Source organism: Sus scrofa, chromosome 6 (genome assembly GCF_000003025.6).
Source record: "Sus scrofa isolate TJ Tabasco breed Duroc chromosome 6, Sscrofa11.1, whole genome shotgun sequence".
In the NCBI taxonomy this organism is placed as follows: domain Eukaryota; kingdom Metazoa; phylum Chordata; class Mammalia; order Artiodactyla; family Suidae; genus Sus; species Sus scrofa.
This window is the reverse complement of record NC_010448.4, coordinates 62138854-62159250: the sequence shown is the minus strand read 5'-3', so window position 1 is coordinate 62159250 and position 20397 is coordinate 62138854. Positions and strand designations below refer to the sequence as shown.

The window sequence follows — 20397 nt, the reverse complement described above, 5'->3', positions numbered from 1 at the left end:
TCCTACACTCATGTATGAAATTTGTATTATTATCTAAATTGGGGAGTTCCCGTCATGGCTCAGTGGTTAACAAACCCAAGTAGGATCCATGAGGTTTCAGATTTGATCCCTGGCTTCGCTCAGTGGGTGAAGGATTTGGCATCGTGAGCTGCGGTATAGGCTGCAGATGCAGCTCAGATCCAGAGTGGATGTGGCTGTGGCTGTGGTGTCGGCCAGTAGCTGCAGCTCCGATTGGACCCTAGTCTGGGAACCTACCATATGCTGCCAATGCAGCCCTAAAAAGCAAAAATAAATAAAATGGTGATAATAGATGGTAAAATGTCACTCAATACATCAAAAATTAGAAAATAGGAGGTACAGCACTGAGGGCGGAAAAACCAAAACCATTACTTACAAGGAAAGACTATCGCCGGGCGAGGGCGTAAGGAGGGGGCGGTGCCCACCTCCTCCCATGAACACGTCGGAGAAACCCACGTGCAAAGGTCCCAGAGAGCATCTGAACCCGACCTCAGACCGCCAGAAAGGGCGAGAGGCCTCCGGCCACTGGGCAGAACCAAAGGCAAGAGCGGCGAGGGGACCAGGGCGGGAGCCGCACTCCTCCGCCCGGGAGGGAGGGCACCTCTCGGCAGGGACGACCAGCCCGGACGGAGGGCGAGCGGCGAAGCCTCGGAGAACAGCTCAGGAGCCGCGAAGAGCAGGCGAAGCAGAAGGAGCGGCCCAGACGTGGGTCCCGCCGGCCCCAGACCCCGCAGCCTGAGACGCCCGCGCCAGGGCTGGGGGCCCAGACCCGGGCCTCGGAGGTCCGCTGCGGGGCAGGGACTGGCACCCGCACCGGCTGGGCGGAGACCGCACGCGGGGCTGCGGGTCGGAGCAACCGAGTGTCGCGGCCCAGAGGGTGACGGGAGGGGCAGGACTGCCAGGGAAAGGTCCCTCTCTGCACATCCTTGGGCACTGGGTTGGCGGGGCGCCTCTTGCCTCTGGGTGGCGGGTACCAACCACCCCGGCCACCTCGGACTCCAGAGGCAGGCACGGCCCTGCCAGCAGCTGGGGACCATGAACAGGCACCACCTGCGGCCCTGGTCACCTTAAGGGGCGCTGCCAAGGAGGACACTGCAACCGAGGGCCACCCGTTGCCCACACCTTCCCGCCGGCCCTCAACACTGTCCAAGACCCGGCATGCGGGCACTGGCTACACGCCCTGCCCACTGCCGCCATCTCCCTGGAAGCATGGGCCGGCCACACACTGGAACACCCCCATCAGGAGGATGGCAGCCTGCACACACTGACGACAGAGACGTCAATCATCCAAACCAAAAGCAGCCCCCAAGGCAAAAACAAACAACACACAGACAAACAAAAACTACCCAGGAGCGCTCCTATGTAAGTAGCTCTCCAAGACTTCAGGAGATAACTGTTTTCCCTAAACTCACATACTCACGTAAGAAAAATGTAAGCAAAATGAAGAAGCACAGGAACCATTTCCAGCTAAAACAAAAGGAGAATTTGGAGTTCCCGTCGTGGCGCAGTGGTTAACGAATCCAACTAGGAACCATGAGGTTGCGGGTTCGGTCCCTGCCCTTGCTCAGTGGGTTAATGATCCGGCGTTGCCGTGAGCTGTGGTGTACGTTGCAGACGCGGCTCAGATCCTGCATTGCTGTGGCGCTGGTGTAGGCCAGCAAGGCTACAGCTCCGATTCGACCCCTAGCCAAAGAAAAAAAAAAAAAAGAAGAGGACTGTAATCGTGAGTACTTCCTCTTTATTAAAAAAACCTGAAAATACTGAAGGAATTAAGAGCAGATAGGAGCAGTAATGTAGATTACTTTAGAAAAGATCTAGAAACTATTAGAAGCCTAGAAAATTCATTTGCAGAAATGCAAGCTGACTTAAAGGCATTAAAAAGCAGAATGAATAATCCAGAGGAACGGTAGTGACTTGGAAGGTAAAATGACAGAAATCACCCAAGCAGGGCTGCAGACAGAAAACATGAAAGCAATACAGGAGGCCTACGGGATAGATAAAGCAGGCCTATCTATGCATAAGAGGCATTCAAGAAGAAGAAGAAAAAGAAAAGCAGATTGAAGGTATATTTGAAGAAATTACGGCTAAAAACTTTTCAAATCTCAAGGAAACAGATACCGAGATATAGGAAGCACAGAGAGGCCCATACAGGTTGAACCCAAACGGACCTACACCAAGACATAATAAAGACAGCAAAATTAAAGACAAGGAGAGGATTCTAAATGCAGCAAGAAAAAAAAAAAGTTAATTATAAGGGAACCGCCATAATGCTATCAGCGGATTTCTCTATAGAAACACCACAGGCCAGAACAGAGTGGCAAGGTACAGTCAAAGTTCTAAAAGGGAAAATTCTGCAGCCTAGAAGACTCTCCCTAGCAAGATTATCATTTAAACTAGGAGGAGAAATAAAGAATTTCTCAAAAAAAAAAAAAAAAAAAAAACCCAGCAATATTAAACCCATTTTCAAAGAAATACTAAAGGTCTCCTCTAAAGAGGAAAGAAGTAAGAAGATACGGGATAGAGAAAATCACAATTGGAAGTAATCACTAAAACTAGCCAGTTATAACGAGCAAAAAGGGGAAAAAAAAAAGAACTTTATTTGTAAAAGCAATATAAACACAAGGAACAGCAAAAGGATAAACATGAAGATGTAGGGAGTTCCTGTTGTGGCATGGTGGAAATGAGTCCAACTAGTATCCATGAGGATGCGGGTTTGATCCCTGGCCTCACTCAGTGGGTCAGGGATCCAGTGTTGCCATGAGCTGTGGTGTAGGTCAGAGATGTGGCTGAGCTCTCACATTGCTGTGGCTGTGGTGTAGGCCAGCAGCATTCAACTCCTAGCCTGGGAACCTCCATATGCCACGAGTGCGGCCCTAAAAAGACAAAAAAAAAAAAAAAACGGGGGGGAAATGAGGGGATGGATAAAGGTATTTCATGAGAATGGAAATGACAGGAAAGGAGGCGTCACAATGCTCATATCAGACCAAAAAGGCTTTAATACAAAGGCCATAAAGAAAGACTAGGGACACTGTTTAATGATAAAACAATCAATTAAAGATGAGAATATTATACTCGTCCATATAAATGCCCCTAATATAGGAACACCCAAATACATAAAGAAATACTAACAGACACAAACGGAGGAATTGATGGGAACACAATAATAGGAGGAGACGTCAACACCGCACTCACATCAATGACTGGATTCTCTAGACAGAAAACCAGCACGACAACAGGGAATCCTCAATGAAACAACACAACAGCTACACTGAATTGCTATTTTCAGATCACATCCAGAAAAACCAGAATATAAATCCTCTCCAAGTGCACAGGGAACACTTTCTACGAATGACCACAAACTGGAGAACAAAACTAACCTCAACCAGAGCTCCCACAGTGGCTCAGCGGCAATGAATCTGACTAGTACCCATGAGGACGCAGGTTCAATCCCTGGCCCCACTCAAGGATCAGGTATTTCCGTGAGCTGTGGTGTAGGTCACAGATATGGCTTGGATCCTGCGTTGCTATGGTTGTGGCGCAGGCCAGAAGCTATAGCTCTGATTCGACCCGTAAGTCTGGGTATCTTCATATGCTGCAGGTGCAGCCCTAAAAAGACAAAAAAAAAAAAAAAAAAAAAAAACACAGAAACTAAACTCAACCAAGTTAACAGTATAAAAATTGGAGTTCCCGTCGTGGCTCAGTAGTTAACGGATCCAACTAGAACCACAAGGTTGCAGGTTCAATCCCTGGCCTCACTCAGTGGGTATAAAAATGATTTTAGGCATCTTCTCTGACCATAATGGCATGAAACTAGAAATCAACCACAGGAAAAAAATTGTGAGAGTTCCCACTGTGGCTCAGTCGGTTAAGAACCCGACTCAGTATCCACGAGGACGCAGGATCAATCCCTGGCCTTGTTTACTGCGTTGTTTTGATTATTATTTATTTTTCATTCTTAGGTCTGCACCTGTGGCATATGGATGTTCCCAGGCTGGGGATGGAATTGGAGCTACAGCTATCAGCCTACACCACAGCTCATGGCAATGTCAGATTCTTAACCCACCGAGCAAGGCCAGGAGTCGAACCTGTGTCCTCATGGATGCTAGTCAGATTCATTTCCACTGAGCTATGATGGGAATTCCTGATCAGTTTTTTGCTGACAACTTGTTTTTTTTTTTTTTTGGCGGGGGGGAGTGCTGTGCCTGCAGCGTGTGGAAGTTCTCCGGCCAGGGATCAGACCTGAGCCACAGCAGCAACTCGAGCCACTGCAGTGATGTCAGGTCCCTAACCCACTGTGCCACTAGGAAGCTCCTGTTGACAACTTGTACACTGTTTCTCTCCCCTTCCTGAACATAAGCTCTGTGAGAATAAGGGCCCTACCTGTCTAATTTACACTGTAACCCCAACACCTAGAACAACATCTGGCATAAAGGACGCACTGGGTATAAACTAATTTGTGAAATCATTAGTTTCACCTGTCGTTACTGAGAAGATTGAGAAATAATGCTCAGCATCGGGACAAGGCTGGTTTTCTGTTTCTTTTTTTGCTTTTTAGGGCCATAGCTGTGGCATATGGAAGTTCCCAGGTGAGGGGTCAAATTGGATCTACAGCTGCCGGCCTAACAATCACAGCAATGTGGGAACCCAGCCATATTTGGGACCTATACCACAGCTCGTGGCAACACCAAATCCTTTACCCACAGAGCAAGGCCAGGGATCGAAACTGTGTCCTCATGGATACTAGTTGGGTTCTTAACCCGCTGAGCCACAAGGGAACTCCCTGAGTTTCTTTTAATCAGGGCATGATCCTGGGTCCCAGAGACAGCATGTCAACTCCTGCGGCAATTGCTGAAACAGCCTCACCACCTGCCTGGTGAGTCAATCCTATTGGATTGGAATGGACAGGGATGGAGCAGGGCAGTTACATAAGCAGCTCTCGAAGTCCCCATAGCGGGCCATGGATGGAGAGGAAAACCTAGGGGACCCCAGGAGAGCACTGCAAGTTAATGCTCGCTCAGGAAAGCCATTGAACATCCTGGAATGAAGCAGGCGTGCCTGACCATAATCAAAGCAAGAGATATGCCTCAGGTCATTGAGTGAAAGATAAAACGAAAAGCCTGCATTCAAGTTCAGCAAGATAATGACCCTTAGGACCAAGGATAGGAATGATAAGGGAAAGAAGATCTTCCGAAATAGGAGATCTTCATTTTACTGAAACCTGAGATGACTCAACATAGTTAGCACACACTTCCACCCTTCTGATGCGAGAAGCACCTTGAGAGTCCTGCTTTAACCTCATAGGGTCAAATACTCTTCCGGGATATGAAGCAGCAGCGAACAGTGCCAGCCTGACTTCTACTCAAAGATCGAGGAGAAGGCAGTCGTCCCCCCTCCCCACTTGCCTTGGATTGTAAAATACAGCCCAGTGGATCCCTGGGCAGAGCTTGTATCCCTGCCTGCTTGTATCCTCAACAAGCGTCCTATCTTAACATTTATTTCTTGCCTTTCACTTTGTCGTTCACTGAACTCCTTCTAGGCAGAGACACAAAACCCTGAACCTCAGTAAGGCCAGAGACCAGGTGGGTGATTCTAGTTAAAAAGCCTGTGGGTTCAAGTCCCAATCTGGGTTCTGGCTGGGTTCAAGTCAGCAGTGTTCCCAGGAGTTCCGTCATGGCGCAGTGGTTAAAGAATCCAACTAGGAACCATGAGGTTATGGGTTCCATCCCTGGCCTTCCTCAGTGAGTTAAGGATCCGGCGTTGCCGTGAGCTGGGGTGTAGGCCAGCGGCTACAGTGGGTGTGGCCCTAAAAAGACAGAAGACGAAAAAAAAAAAAAAAAAGAAAGAAAAAAGTGTTTTCAGTTTCACTGTGATCCTGCATTTGCCCAAAGGCCTGGCCTATTGTTTTGTCTTTTTTTCTTTGGTTGGTTGGGTTTTTTTGTAGTTTGGTTTTTATGGTTGCATCCACAGCATATGGAAGTTCTTGGACCAGGGACTGAATTCGAGCCACAGCTGTAGCAACACCAGATCCTGTAACCCACTGCACCAGGCCAGGGATTCAACTGAGCCTCTGCAGCAACCTGAGCCACTGTAGGCACGTCCTTAACCCACTGTGCCACATCAGGAACTCTGGCCTGGCTGGGGTTTTTTTGTTTTGTTTTCTTTTATTTGTTTTTTTGCCATTTCTTGGGCTGCTCCCGCGGCATATGGAGGTTCCCAGGCTAGGGGTCTAATCGGAGCTGTAGCTGCCAGCCTACACCATAGCTCACGGCAACACGGGAACTCCTGGCCTGGCTGTTCTTAATGGGCTTCAAGTTTAGCAGCCACATTCTATGTACTCACAAAAGAATGGCGATGGTCATCTCCAAAGAGAAAAGGTGCCTGAGGTGATGAAACTTAGTAAGTTTCCCTCGAACGACCATATCCCCATTTCACAAACTAAAAACAGATACCTTTCAAGATCAAGCTCCGCTTGCTGTCTGTGAGCAGAGAGCATCTGGCCCGCACGTAAGCATTCAGGAGGCTGGTAAAAGCAAAAACTTGATGTCTGGTCTCATTTAAATGCCTGATCACTGTTAAAAAAAAAAAAAAAAAAGTTTAATGGTATTTCCTAAATCATGGTAAGGGAAGCCCGTATTCACGTGGGTGAGTTAGCACACCAGGTACAGGATCACCATGAGAGAATACGGGTGTTTTCTTTCTTTCTTTTTTTTTTTTGGTCTTTTTAGGGTCACCCCTGTGACATATGGAGGTTCCCAGGCTAGGAGTCAAATCAGAGCTGCAGCTGCTGGCCTACACCACAGCCACAGCAACGAGGGATCTGAGCCATGTCTGTGACCTACACCACAGCAACGAGGGATCTGAGCCATGTCTGTGACCTACACCACAGCTCACAGCAATGCCAGATCCTTAATCCACTGATCAAGGCCAGGGATCGAACCAGCATCCTCATGGATACTACTCAGATTCATTAACCATTGAGCTACGACAGGAACTCCCGGGGTGTTCCTTTCTTTCAGGAAGTAGAGCATTCCTGGGAAAACTGGTGAGCTGAACTGGCTGCCGGGGTGCTTGCTGCTTCTATAATGATTGGCTGAAGGACAAACATTGAACACTTTTTCTTTTCTTTTTTTTTTTTTTTTTGTCTTTTTGTCTTTTGTCTTTTGTTGTTGTTGTTGTTGTTGTTGCTATTTCTTGGGCCGCTCCCGCGGCATATGGAGGTTCCCAGGCTAGGAGTTGAATTGGAGCTGTAGCCACCGGCCTACACCAGAGCCACAGCAACGCAGGATCCGAGCCGCGTCTGCAACCTACACCACAGCTCACGGCAACGCCGGATCCTTAACCCACTGAGCAAGGGCAGGGACCGAACCCGCAACCTCATGGTTCCTAGTCGGATTCCTTAACCATTGCGCCACAACGGGAACTCCATGAACACTTTTTCTTTCATAAAATAAAAAATCCTCTTCAAGGGTCTTTCCGTGAGTGAATACTGGTCTATTAGAGGTCTTGCCTGAAAGCAAAAGTGTATTTTGGGGAGCTCCTGTTGTGGCCCAGCAGTAATGAACCCAACTAGTATCCATGAGGATGCAGGTTCGATCCCTGGACTCGCTCAGTGGGTTGAGGATCCTGCGTTGCCAGGAGCTGTGGTGTAGGTCACAGGTGCAGCTCAGATCTGGCATGGCTGTGGCTGTGGCATAAGCCAGCAGCTGCAGCTCCAATTCAACCCCTAGCCTGGGAACATGCATATGCCACAGGCACTGCCCTAAAGGGGGGGGGGGATTTGGGGAAAAAAACAAAAACCAAAACGAGGCAGTATCTGGGGTGCAGTGGGGGTGAGATTATACTACATTAATGCTGCACAGGCAAGTGGGAACTTAGAGCCAAGGGGCAAGCTGGGGTCAAGAGATGGAAATATTACTAAGAAGAAACATCGGAGGTAAGGGGGAGTCTAGCTCCGAGGACCTAAGGGGATTCTCGCCGAAGCCAGGCCAGCGTGAGGGGCCACCGCCCCAGAACTGGTGGAGGCTGAGGTCCCCTGATCCGACGCGGAGACGGGGCGCTGGTTCTTGCCAAGCGTCCTTAGCAGAGTCCCTGTGAAACCACCTAGGTTTTATCAGGAAATCCGCAGCTGGCCTGAGAGAAGGTTCAGAGGAAAGTTTGGTCCAGCCAAGAACTTCTGCCCCCTGGCACCTCGCACAGGCGAGCGGGCCCTCAGCGGCACCCCGGAATCCTGCCCAGAGCGCAAGCACTTCTGAAGCTGTTCCCGCGCGAGGGCCGCACGAGCCCAGGTGTGGTTAGTACTGACGTCTGTCTGTCCAACAAACAAAACACAAACTCCAAGAGGAAGCGGGAACCTGCCTTCTCTACCACCAGCGACAGTCTGATTGCTCCTCGCTCCCCGTGACCGGAGTCCTCTCTGAGGCAATGCACGTAGGAAATTTACAAGACATGCGCAACTGCAACTGAGGGAGCAGAAAACGGAACAGACGCCCTGCTGGGCCATCCTCTGACCATCCAGGCCGCAGGCCCCAGAAGGACGCACCCATCCCGCCGCCGCCGGGGCGGCACTTGGCCCTCAGCCAGGCCCCGGGACCGCTGGCGCAGGCGCTGCCGGAGTCCTCCCCCCGGGCGGGCGTCCCCAGCGGTTCCCGCGATCCTCTCCCAGAAGCTGGAGGTCAAAACATCCTGCCAGCTGCCCTCCCGCTGTTTTCAGCCAGAAAACCCAACCTCCTCAGCGACCAGGGAGCCTCGACCTCGGTCCCCGGCCCTGATGCCATCTGCATACCTTTCCCCTTTTGTCCCCTCTGCGGGGTCTGGGAGAGGGCGCCTCTCTTCACCCCTGGAACAGAGATGATGCCCCAGATTATGCGGAATGACTGAGGCGGGTCCTATGAGCTCTTCCCGAGCAACCTCCTCTTTGCACTTCACACAGGAACTCATCATTCGGTCTCCTCTGGGAGTAAGAGCATCGGGTTCCGAGCCCGCGTCGTCCTGATTGGGGTTATGTCGCCTTGTGTCTGCACTTCCCAGAGAGGGGCTACTGAGCAATGACAGCAATTTAGGGCCAGAAAATACTCCTCCTCAGATCCCCCACGGAGGCAGCACATGGGGGCCGTTTATCTCCTGCTGCCTCTGTAGGCGGCATCTGGCCTTGACCCGAGCGACACATGTCATCACTCCTCGAAAGGACCACTGAGACACTGGTAGTAAGGTGAGTGCCCTGGAGTCCGGGGACTCTCCTGCTGGAGAGCAGTTCATGGTCCAGGCCTGTTCCGTCAGTTATAACCCTCCTTCCGTCAGGGCCTGGGCCCCCGACTGGGGACTAACTGGATGAAGGGTGGATGCCATCACCTGCAACACAGTGTATGTTAAGTATTTAACGCCCGTCTCCATTTTGTTCTCATCTTTAAAATGTTTGTTATCTATTTATTCTTTAGGGCCACACCTGCGACATATGGAAGTTTTCAGGCTAGGGGTCTAATTGGAGCTACAGCTGCTGGCCTGTGCCACAGCCACAGTCACTCAAGATCCAAACCGCATCTGCAGTGTACATGCAGCAAGCAGCGATGCAGGATGCTAACCCACCGAGCACAGCCAGGGATTGAACCCGCATCCTCATGGATACTGGTTGGGTTCTTTTCTGCTGAGCCACAATGGGAATTCCTAATGCCAATCTTTAGATGTTGAAAATGCACTCTTGGGAGTTCCCATCGTGGTGCAGCAGAAACGAATCAGACTAGGAACCATGAGGTTGCAGGTTCGATCCCTGGCCTCACTTGGTGGGTTAAGGATCTGGTGTTGCCCTGAGCTGGGGTGTAGGTCGAAGACGTGGTTCAGATCCTGTGCGGCTGTAGTGTAGGCCGGCAGCTGTAGCTCTGATTCAACCCCTAGCCTGGGAACCTCCATATACCTTAGGGACGGCCCTAAAAAAATGTATACTACATTTTTTTAATGAGTTGTATATTTTAATAAAACAACTTACATCAATTGAATGTTTAATGGTGCATAGTGTGAAGTCATGGTTTTTTTACCCACCTAATTGGATCCCTTTACCAGTCAGTTTTCTTGAGACAAAGTTAGAATTTGTCGCCTGTCTGATGCATGTGCTCAGAACCCACCATCACCTTCCGTTCCAGTTTCCGTCTTGCCGCTCACCTCATCTCTCTGTGCTACAAACACAGAGGGTTTCTCCTAGTTCACTGACAACACACGGTCTACCTGCCTACCATGGGAATTTTTTGGTGATTTTCCTTCTGCCAAGTGAGTACCATTATGCTTTGAAAATACATCCAAAATCTCTAGCCATCTCAGTAAGACCCAAAGTGAGAAACTTCCTCCAAATCCCCCAATTCTTAGATTTTCCTCCACTATTCTTTTTCAGAATTTCGTTAGCTTCTCAACCAAAGATGTGAGAAATTGCTGTGTAATTCCACACACAGTGTTCATGAGCAGACCTACCATGGGATTTAAGTACCCCAGTTCTACAGAGAATCGCAGATTCTGAGCCAAGGTCTTAGTCTTGAAGGTTGACACATAACAGAGTGACTGAGTGTCCCTGCAGAGAAGACTCACACTGTGTAACCCGCTTAGAAAACTACGTTCTCCTCGCCAAGCAGGCAAAGCGAGACAGACACCAACATCCCTGAGAATGAACACAAAGGGCCCGAATGCTGGGGAGCACGAAGCCACGGAGAGGTGTCCACTGCCCTGTAATGACAAGCCCAGCCCTCCAAGCAGGCAAGGCAGGAGAGCGTGAAGACGAGGAGACGGGGCCCAGCAGGATCCAGACGGGGCACGGGGCTCTGGGCCGGCCTGAGGGGAAGGCGGCTGCTGCAAACACTCTGGATTTACAGCTTGTCCGGGGTGAGGATGACGGCGCTCCCGGCCCAGGCGCTCCCGGCCCAGACTGTGAGGCCCTAGCACACGCGAAGTCCCCTGCGGCTATCTCGACACCACACGGAGACCTCTCTGGACAGAGTGAAGGCAGTACCCGTAATTTACTGCCACACTGAAGTCTTTGTGGTTTAACAGACACAAATGTGTTTGTTAAGAGACGCAGGATCCAACCAAAAAACAGCAGAGGCCAACATCCTCCAGGGATCTAACCCAGAGCTCCCCCCATCAGGACAAGGTGGGGCCAGGATCAAGGGGTGGGAAACCTGTGTTTCTCAGTTTTTGCATTTATCTGGCATCAGTTAATCACAGGGCCAAACTAACAGCCACGCTGTTTGCATCTTCCCGCAGCCGCATCCCTTGCCTCACCACAAACTGCAGGTGCGTGTACTTCCTGCCAGACAAGCCTCCTCCCCGCCTCGTGCCCCCGGCACCTTGGTCATCAAGGCACAGTCAGTTCCTCCAATTCTCCCTTCTCTCTCAGCTTCCTGGTCCCTGGGTTCGTCCTCCGGGTGTGTCACGCCTCATTTCCAGGGGAACTGCGAGTATCCTTAAAACTTTTCTTCAATGGCACCGACCTCTCTGTGACAAGAGTCAGCTTTACAAAGACGCGGGCACAGAGCAAACACTTGGGGCAAGCGGTGCCAAGGCTACCTCCTCTGCCTACCCTGTGACAATAGCAGACACGCTTATATCCACTGTCATTCAGGAAATACCTCCATCCCCAAACGGCCACTGTCTGCAGGATACTTCTGGAGAAAACCCCCGTGGAGGTGGCAAAGGCCAGCTGGTTGAGAAGCACATCTGTGGGCCTCATTTTGTGTGCAGTGAACAAACAAAAGTTATGAAGACAAATGAGGGAGGTGTCTTCCAGAAGCGCTGCTCCTTTTGATATATTTTCACCAGGCCCAGGGCATGTGGAAGTTCCCCGGCCGGGGATCAAACCTGTGCCTCAGCAGTGACCTGAGCCACACAGAGACAATGTCACATCCTTCATCTGCAGCACCACAGAGGGAAGTCCAGATCAAGGAATCTTTGTTTCAATAGAAACATGACCATTGTTAGATCCATATTAACAAGGATAAAGGGAGGAGTTCCCGCCGTGGCACAGCGGAAACGAATCCGACTAGGAACCCTGAGGTTGCGGGTTTGATCCCTGGCCTTACTCAGTGGGTTAAGGATCCAGCATTGCTGCTGCTGTGGTGTAGGCCGGCAGCTATAGTTATGATTTGACCTATGATTTCTAGCCTGGGCACCTCCATAAACTGCGAGTGCAGCCCAAAAAGGCAAAAAAAAAAAAAAAAAAAAAAAAAAAAAGATAAAGGGAGAGATGTTACCACACTTAACGTGCAATAGTGTTACTTACACATTTGCGACATTTAAAGGGGATCCCCAGAGTTCCCGTTGTGGCGCAGCAGAAAGGAATCTGACTAGGAATCATGAGGTTGTGGGTTCGGTCCCTGCCCTTGCTCAGTGGGTTAACGATCCGGCGTTGCCGTGAGCTGTGGTGTAGGTCGCAGACACGGCTCGGATCCAGTGTTGCTGTGGCTCTGGTGTAGGCCGGTGGCTGCAGCTCCAATTCAACCCCTAGACTGGGAATCTCCATATGCCTCGGGAGCGGCCCAAGAAATAGCAAAAAAAAAAAAAAAAAAAAAAAAAGAAAGGTTGAAATTGTATAAAATCATATGATCCAAGTTGATCATATGATAAATTTCTTTCTTTTTTTTTTTTTTTTTAAGCAGGCAAGCCAGGCCAAAGGACCAGGGCCGTGCCCAGGAGGCGAGCGGGGGCGCAAAACAAGTGGCCCCACGCGCAGCATATGGAAGTTCCCCAGCCAGGGGTTGAGCCACAGCCACTGTAGAAGCAACGCCAAGTAGTTATGCTGGGAGCCACATGGGACGTCCAAATTGCATTTCTTCTTAAGCAATGAAACACATGAAACAATTCTTGTATTTTGGAATCGTGACATAATTTCCAACTTACAGAAAAGCTGCAAAAATTTCAAAAAGGCACCTGTCAACACTATTTCCAAATTTAACAACTGTTTATCTTTTTCTCCACTTACTTTCTTCTCTTTTTCCTCTCTCTTTCACCACCCAAACATGTCACATACATGTATGTATATGTATATACACACCCACATATATATTTTTCTGATTTGCAAATGAAGCAACTGACAAGGGATTCATCTCCAAAATATATAAACACCTCCTGCAGTTCGATATAAAAAAAAAAAACCTCATCAAAAAATGGGCAGAAGATCTAAACAATTCTCCAAAGACGACATACTGATGGCCAAAAAACACATGAAAAGATGTTCAACATCACTCATTATTAGAGAAGTGTACATCAAAACTACGATGAGACACCACCTTACGCCAGCCAGACTGGCCATCATCAAAAAGTCTACAAACACTAAATCCTGGAAAGGGTGTGGAGAAAAGGGAACCCTCTTACACTGTTGGTAGGAATGTACATTGGTGCAACCACTATGGAAAACAGTGTGGCGATTCCTCAAAAAATTTAAAAACAGAATTACCATATGACCCAGCAGTCCCACTCAGAAGGCAGCTATCCAGAGAAATCCATGACTCAAAGAGATACATATACCCCAACGTTCATTGCAGCACTATGTGTAATAGCCAAGACATGGAAGCAACCTAAATGCCTCCTGACAGAGGAGTGGGAAAAGATGTGGTACAGGAGTTCCCTTTGTGGCTGAGTAGTTAACAAACCCGACTAGGATCCATGAGGATGCAGGTTTGATCCCCGGCCTTGCTCAGTGGGTTAAGGACCCAGCGTTGCTGTGGCTGTGGTGTAGGCCAGCGGCTACACCTCCGATTCAAGCCCTAGCCTGGGAACCTCCATATGCTGCGGGTGCAGCCTTAAAAAGCAAATCAAAAACAAAGATGTGGTACATATACACAATGGGATATTAGCCATAAAAAGGAATGACATAATGGCATTTGCAGCAACATGGATGGACCTAGAAGTTATCATGCTAAGTGAAGTTAATAAGACACAAATGTCATATGCTACCACTTATAGATGGAATCTAAAAAAAATAATAATGTGGGAACTTGGGGTTAACAGATGCAGACTATTGCCTTTGGAATGGATTGGCAATGAGATCCTGCTGTGTAGCACTGGGAACTATGTCTAGTCACTTATGATGGAGCCTGATCATGTGAGAAAAAAGAATCTATACCTGTATGTGTAACTGGGTCACCATCCTGTACAGTAGAAAATTGACAGAACACTGTAAACCAGTTATAATGAGAAAAATAAAAATCATTATATAATAAAAAATTAAACAAAAAATAAAAATAATGAACTTCTTTGCAGAACAGAAACCAACTTACAGACTTTGAAAAACTTACGGATGCTAAAGGACACAGGTTTGGGGGGGAGGGATGGGTTGGGGGTGGTTTAGGACGGAAATGTTCTAAAATCAGGTTATGACAATGGTCGTACAACAATAAATCAAATTGACTGAATAAAAAAAAAAATCACTCATGCCTCTACAAAAGGCCACAATGAAGGCCTTGCACAACACTCTTCATTTCCTTTGGCATTACAGACACAACTGAGAGTAATCAAGACACACGTTTCAAAATACACAACGCTGGGCTCTTGGAAAAGGCGTTCAATAGAACTCCCATGTTCCTATAGATCCCAAATAGCTGGTTTAATCGAGAGACTCAATGGTCTCCTCAAGCAACACCATTTAAGATTCTAGTCTGGGAGTTCCCGTCGTGGTGCAGTGGTTAACGAATCTGATTAGGAACCATGAGGTTGTGGGTTCAATCCCTGGCCTCGCTCAGTGGGTTAAGGATCCGGTATTGCCATGAGCTGTGGTGTAGGTCGTAGACTCGGCTCGGATCCTGTGTTGCTGTGGCTGTGGTGTAGGCAACAGCTCCAATTCAACCCCTAGCCTGGGAACCTCCATATGCTGCGGATGCGGCCCTAGAAAAGACAAAAAAAAATAAAAAAGATTCTAGTCTGGCAAACAGACCCTTGTGAGTCTCTATGTTGCTCCAGGCCTTTTGGCTGATTCACACCTCACACCAACTTGAGCAGTTTTCCCATTGTCTTTTCTCATATTTAGAGAGAGATGTGTCTCACCTCCATGTATACAAGGCCGAGACGGAGGACACATACTCTCCCGAGACCCTTTATCCATAAATGATCACATGGCTGAGCAGGTGCTCATTTCATATGGGACCCACCTGAGCCTACACTTCCACCACAAAAACAAAATCTCGATTCAGCAATCCCACTTCAGGGTATTTATCTGAAGCAAACAAAAAAAACCATTAACTCAAAAGGATATGTACCACCATTTTCATTGCAGTATTATTTATAACAGCCAAGACATGAAAGCAACTTAAGTGTCCATGTGGAAGAATGGATTAAAAAATTTCATATACCGGGAGTTCCTGCCGTGGCTCAGTGGTTACTGAATCCGACTAGGAAGCATGAGGTTGAGGGTTCGATCCCTGGCCTTGCTCAGTGGGTTAAGGATCCGGCGTTGCCGTGAGCTGTGGTGTAGGTTGCAGACGCGGCTCGGATCCCGCGTTGCTGTGGCTCTGGCGTAGGCCAGAGAGTACAGCTCTGATTCGACTGCTAGCCTGGGAATCTCTATATGCCACGGGAGCGGCCCAAGAAATGGCAAAAAGACAAAAATATATATATATACAATGGAGTATTATCCAGCCACAAAAAGATGGAGGAGTTCCCACTGTGGTGGAATGAGATCAGTGGTATCTCTTCAGCTCCAGGACACAGCTTCCATCTCCAGCCAGCACAGTGGGTTAAAGGATCTGGGGTTGCCGCAGCTGTGGTGTAGGTCACAACTGTGGCTCAGATCTGATCTATAGATGCCATGGGATGCCCCCCCAAAAAGAAAAACAAAAAAAAAAAACAAAACAGAGAGAGAGATAAGTCAGAGAAAGATAGATACTGCATGATGTCACTTATGTGGAATCTAATCCCCCCTAAAAAAACCAAACTCATAGGTACAGAGAAAAGACTTGTAGTTGCCAGAAGTGGGTGACTAGAGAATGAGCAAAATCGATGAAAGTACTCAAAAGGTACAAACTTACAGTTACAAAATAAGTTAATAATGGTCATGTCATGTACAGCGTGGTGAGTATAATTAATATTGTATTTATATTTGAAAGTTGCTAAGAGGATAGATCTTAAAATTTTCATAAGAAAAAAACTGTAACTGTGGGAGTTCCCGTTGTGGCTCAGTGGAAATGAATCCAACTAGGGACCACGGGGTTGCGGGTTCGGTCCCTGGCCTCACTCAGTGGGTTAAGGATCTGGCCTTGCCATGAGCTGTGGTGTAAGTCACAGATTTGGCTCGGATCTGGCATTGTTGTGGGTCTGGTGTAGGCTGGCAGCTGTAGCTCCGATTAGACCCCTAGCCTGGGAACCTCCATATGCCATGAGTGCAGCCCTGCCATGAGTGCGGCCCTAAAAGGACAAAAGACAAAGAAAAATGTTTAACTGTGTACAGTGATGGATGTTAACTGGACATACTGTGATCATTGTACAATATATTAAGATACAGAATCATACTGTACACCTGAAACTAATATAATATTATGTCAATTATATCTCAATTTTTAAAAAAGCTCACATATCTGTAAACTTTTATATGTTGAATAGACTAGTGACTAAAATCTACAGAAGGAAATTTTGTTGGCAGAGTTAATATTAAAGCTAAATGGATTTCATTAATTTTATCTAAAGATGGTGGGAGCGGAGGTGATTATTTCCAGAACTGGTTTGAAAGGGTCACGTGTAGAAAAAGGATCCTCTGCAGAACTGAGGCAACAGCCAACATGTTGGCAAATTACCTGGGATGCATTAGCGAGCTGGTTTCCACCTGGATAACTGGTACTCAATCACACCAAGAGCCTAGAGAGTGCCTCAATCTTGGAAAGGGGGAATTCTGCAACATAAATCGTGACGCTTCTCTGATTCCCTCACCGTGACCCCAGAAGGGATGATTACTGGGCTGAGGATAATGTCCAGTGTATGGAAAAGCCCAATTATCCATTCTCTTTCCTGGACTGTGTAGAACCAAAACTAAAATGGAGTCACTTATGTCAGGGGCAAAATGCAAGTGGCCAAAACAGGTGTGTTAAAGCAAACAAAACAATCTTATCAAACCAAGTTGCCACAATTTACAGTTCTCATAAATCAGTAGAGGATGCCAGCTAATCCTCAAACTTCAAGTCTGCTCATGCCATCTCTGGACTTCTTGTTCTCATCATTCAGCCACCCTGATTCAAAGAGGGAAGACAACAATTAGGCAGCCGACCAGCTGAAAAAAATCAAGTAACTTTTGCATTTACCCCATAAGAATCCTTTAGTTTGTAAGCAATTGGAACTCATTGCTCTAGTATCCTTAAGTTTCCCCAGCTTCCAGGCTGAAATTCTTGCAATAAACTTATCTTTCTGCTTTGTTTTACTGTGCAGTCTGGATTTCTGACAACTGTATCCAGGTGTTTTGCTATGGTGAACACTGCTGCACATGTCATTGGTACACATGAGGCAGGACTTCTCTTTAGAAAAATCCTCCAGAAGCAGCCCTTTGCCCCCTTTCCTGTTTGCCCATTTCTGTTCCCCTCTAACCTTAGAAGAACCTAATTACAGGGAATAAGCAATTGAACTCCTGACTTAAGATATCCTGAATGACACCACACACACCTTGTCAAACCTTTTGATTCTTTTCCTAGATAAAAGAAGTAACACTAGGAGTTTCCACCGTGGTGCAGTGCATTAAGAGTCCGACTGCAGCATCTCAGGTCACTGTGGAGGTAGAGGTTCCATCCCTGGCCCAGCACAGTGGGTTAACGCATCCAGTATTGCCACAGGTGCCGCATAGGTTGCAGCTGCAGCTCAGATTCAATCCCTGGCCCAGGAACGTCCATATGCAGCAGGTGTCGCCATTAAAAAAAGAAAAAAATAACACTAGTTCTCTACCCTCAATAGCTCCCCTAAGAAATCCTGCGGGCACACCATTCAGGCAAGATAACAACTGAAGAGAATCAGCCAGCCAGTCTACACACAACGGAGAATGACACTGATCCTAACTTCCCGCCTCTCCATTTTTCCCTTTAAAAACTGTCACAGCTGAGCAGAATCTTTGGCGCTGGCCTATGGACACGAGTCCACCATCTCCCTAGATCGCTGGCTGTATACAGTAACTTTCTTTTCTACTGATACTTGCCTCTCCAATGACTGGCTTATGAGAGGCAAGCAGCCAAATCTGGGTTTGGTAACACTTTCTGAAGTCGGAGCAAAGTTTTTCAAGTGGTTTTACTAACTGTAACAACATCCTTTAGTACCGGAAGACCCAGAATATCCACGTCTTCTGCAACACGAGGTGGGGCAACCTGTCTGACTTTAAGTGAACCCTGAATACAGTTAATTGGAATGAGCAAGTCAAAACAGGGTTTGATAAAGCTCGTTCCCTTCCCACGCTTCTACTGTCAATATGGCTGGAGGTTACAGGTGAAACAAATGCCCGACAGTTTTCCCTGACACATCAAATGTCTGTCAGATCCTCCGAGCCATCATTCAGCATGAAAATCCTAAATATGAAAAGACACGTCTGGCCTCTACTCACCTCCGTAGATCAGCGACTACATCCCAAACTCATAAATACAAAGACTTTCTGGGGAACCTTCTTGAGCATAAGTCCTCATACAAGTGCTTAAGACGCACTTAGGAGCAAGTGGCTACTAATATCCTGGCGGCGTTAAACTCGGAGGAGCGAGAAACCTACAACCGAGAACTCCCACTACAGGAACGCCCAGCACCGCGCGGTGCCCTCTGGGAGGCATAGGGCGTGGTGAGCTCTGCGCAGTCGCACTGCGTCCGCTCCTCTGGCGAGATGAGAAGGTATCCTCGGGAGACGAGAGCCCGCCCATCTGGCGGAGATAGCGTCCCGACTTCATCTGTGGTTGGTTGGCCCGGCGGAACCTTGGGTGTGCTCTTGCCTGGAAACTACATTTTCTGCTTGTATGGATTCTCCCTTAGGTGGGCCTATCTCGGCCCACCTTAACTACATTGTCGTCTTCCCCTGAAAGATTTTTATTCTCTGTGGAATGAAATCCCATGCGACAAACATCACTGCCTATGAGTCTTTTTTTTTTTTTTTTTTTTCTTTTCTTGGTGTCTTTAATGGGGGGGCGGGGGCTGCACCCGCCACATATGAAAGTTCCCAGGCTAGGGGTCTAATGGGAGTTGTAACTGCTGGCCACAGCAACGCCAGATACAAGCCACCTTTGCAACCTACACCACAAGTCATGGCAACACCGCATCCTTAGCCCACTGAGCAAGGCCAAGGATCGAACTCGCGTCCTCTTGGATACTAGTGGGGATACCGCTGAGCCACAAGGGGAACTCCGTCTATGAGTCTTAACGCTTAGACTTGCCTCCTTCAAACTCTTAGCAGGAGAACAAAGAGAATATGAAGATTTTAGAGCTGTTGCCAAAGATAAAACTTTTTAGGGAGGTGCTCACGGAATTTCCTAATTTACCACAGTAATGCACCATGCGAAAGACGGGATGTAAATATGGTCATTTGAACAGGGGCCAGTTGTGGGTGGTGGGGGAAGGAGAGCACCAGTTACACTATTCACTTGTGCCTAAATTTCTTCAGATTCCAGAATAATTAGTCAATTCCTTAATTTTCTCAGAGGTTAACCACTGTGGCTTTCTATCAGCAGGAGTATGTGGCTATTAAAATACTTGCTGTGTTCACATCTTGTCCAGGCACTTTTTCGGGGGGCCAGGGGACTGCACCCTCGGGCTTAATGGAAGTTCCAGGGCCAGGGATGGAATGGGAGACTGCAAGGCCAGATCCTTTAACCCACAGTGCAGAGCCAGGATACAATCTGCGTCCTGGTGCTGCAGAGACAGCCGCGATCAGCAGCTGGAACTACATCAAGAAGTTTTTGTCTTTTTGCCTTTTCTTTTTTTTTTTTATTTTTTTTTTATTTTTATTTGTTGTTGTTGTTGTTGTTGCTATTTCTTGGGCCGCTCCCGCGGCATATGGAGGTTCCCAGGCTAGGGGTTGAATCGGAGCTGTAGCCATCGGCCTACACCAGAGCCACAGCAACGTGGGATCCGAGCCGCGTCTGCAACCTACATCACAGCTCACGGCAACGCCGGATCGTTAACCCACTGAGCAAGGGCAGGGATCGAACCCGCAACCTCATGGTTCCTAGTCGGATTCGTTAACCACTGCGCCACGACGGGAACTCCTCTTTTTGCCTTTTCTTGAGCCTCTCCCTCGGCATGTGGAGGTTCCCGGACTGGGGGTCTAATCAGAGCTGTAGCCACCAGGCTACGCCAGAGCCACAGCAACAAGGGATCCGAGCCGCATCTGCGACCCACACCACAGCTCATGGCAATGCTGGATCCTTAACCACTGAGCAAGGCCAGGGCTCCAACCGCAACCTCATG

The 20397-nt window shown here is 48.2% G+C and overlaps 1 long non-coding RNA gene across 2 annotated transcripts; it reads right to left on the bottom strand.

Moving 5' to 3' along the window:
• On the bottom strand, positions 1643 to 18823 carry LOC102165848. Of its 2 annotated transcripts, none has more exons than XR_001309207.2 (3): positions 18554 to 18823; positions 6468 to 6587; positions 1643 to 1701 (listed from the first exon to the last, which is right to left on the bottom strand). It is a non-coding gene; the product is annotated as an uncharacterized LOC102165848 (long non-coding RNA). The 2 variants fall into 2 exon arrangements; XR_001309208.2 differs by lacking the exon at positions 1643 to 1701 and adding an exon at positions 5757 to 5821.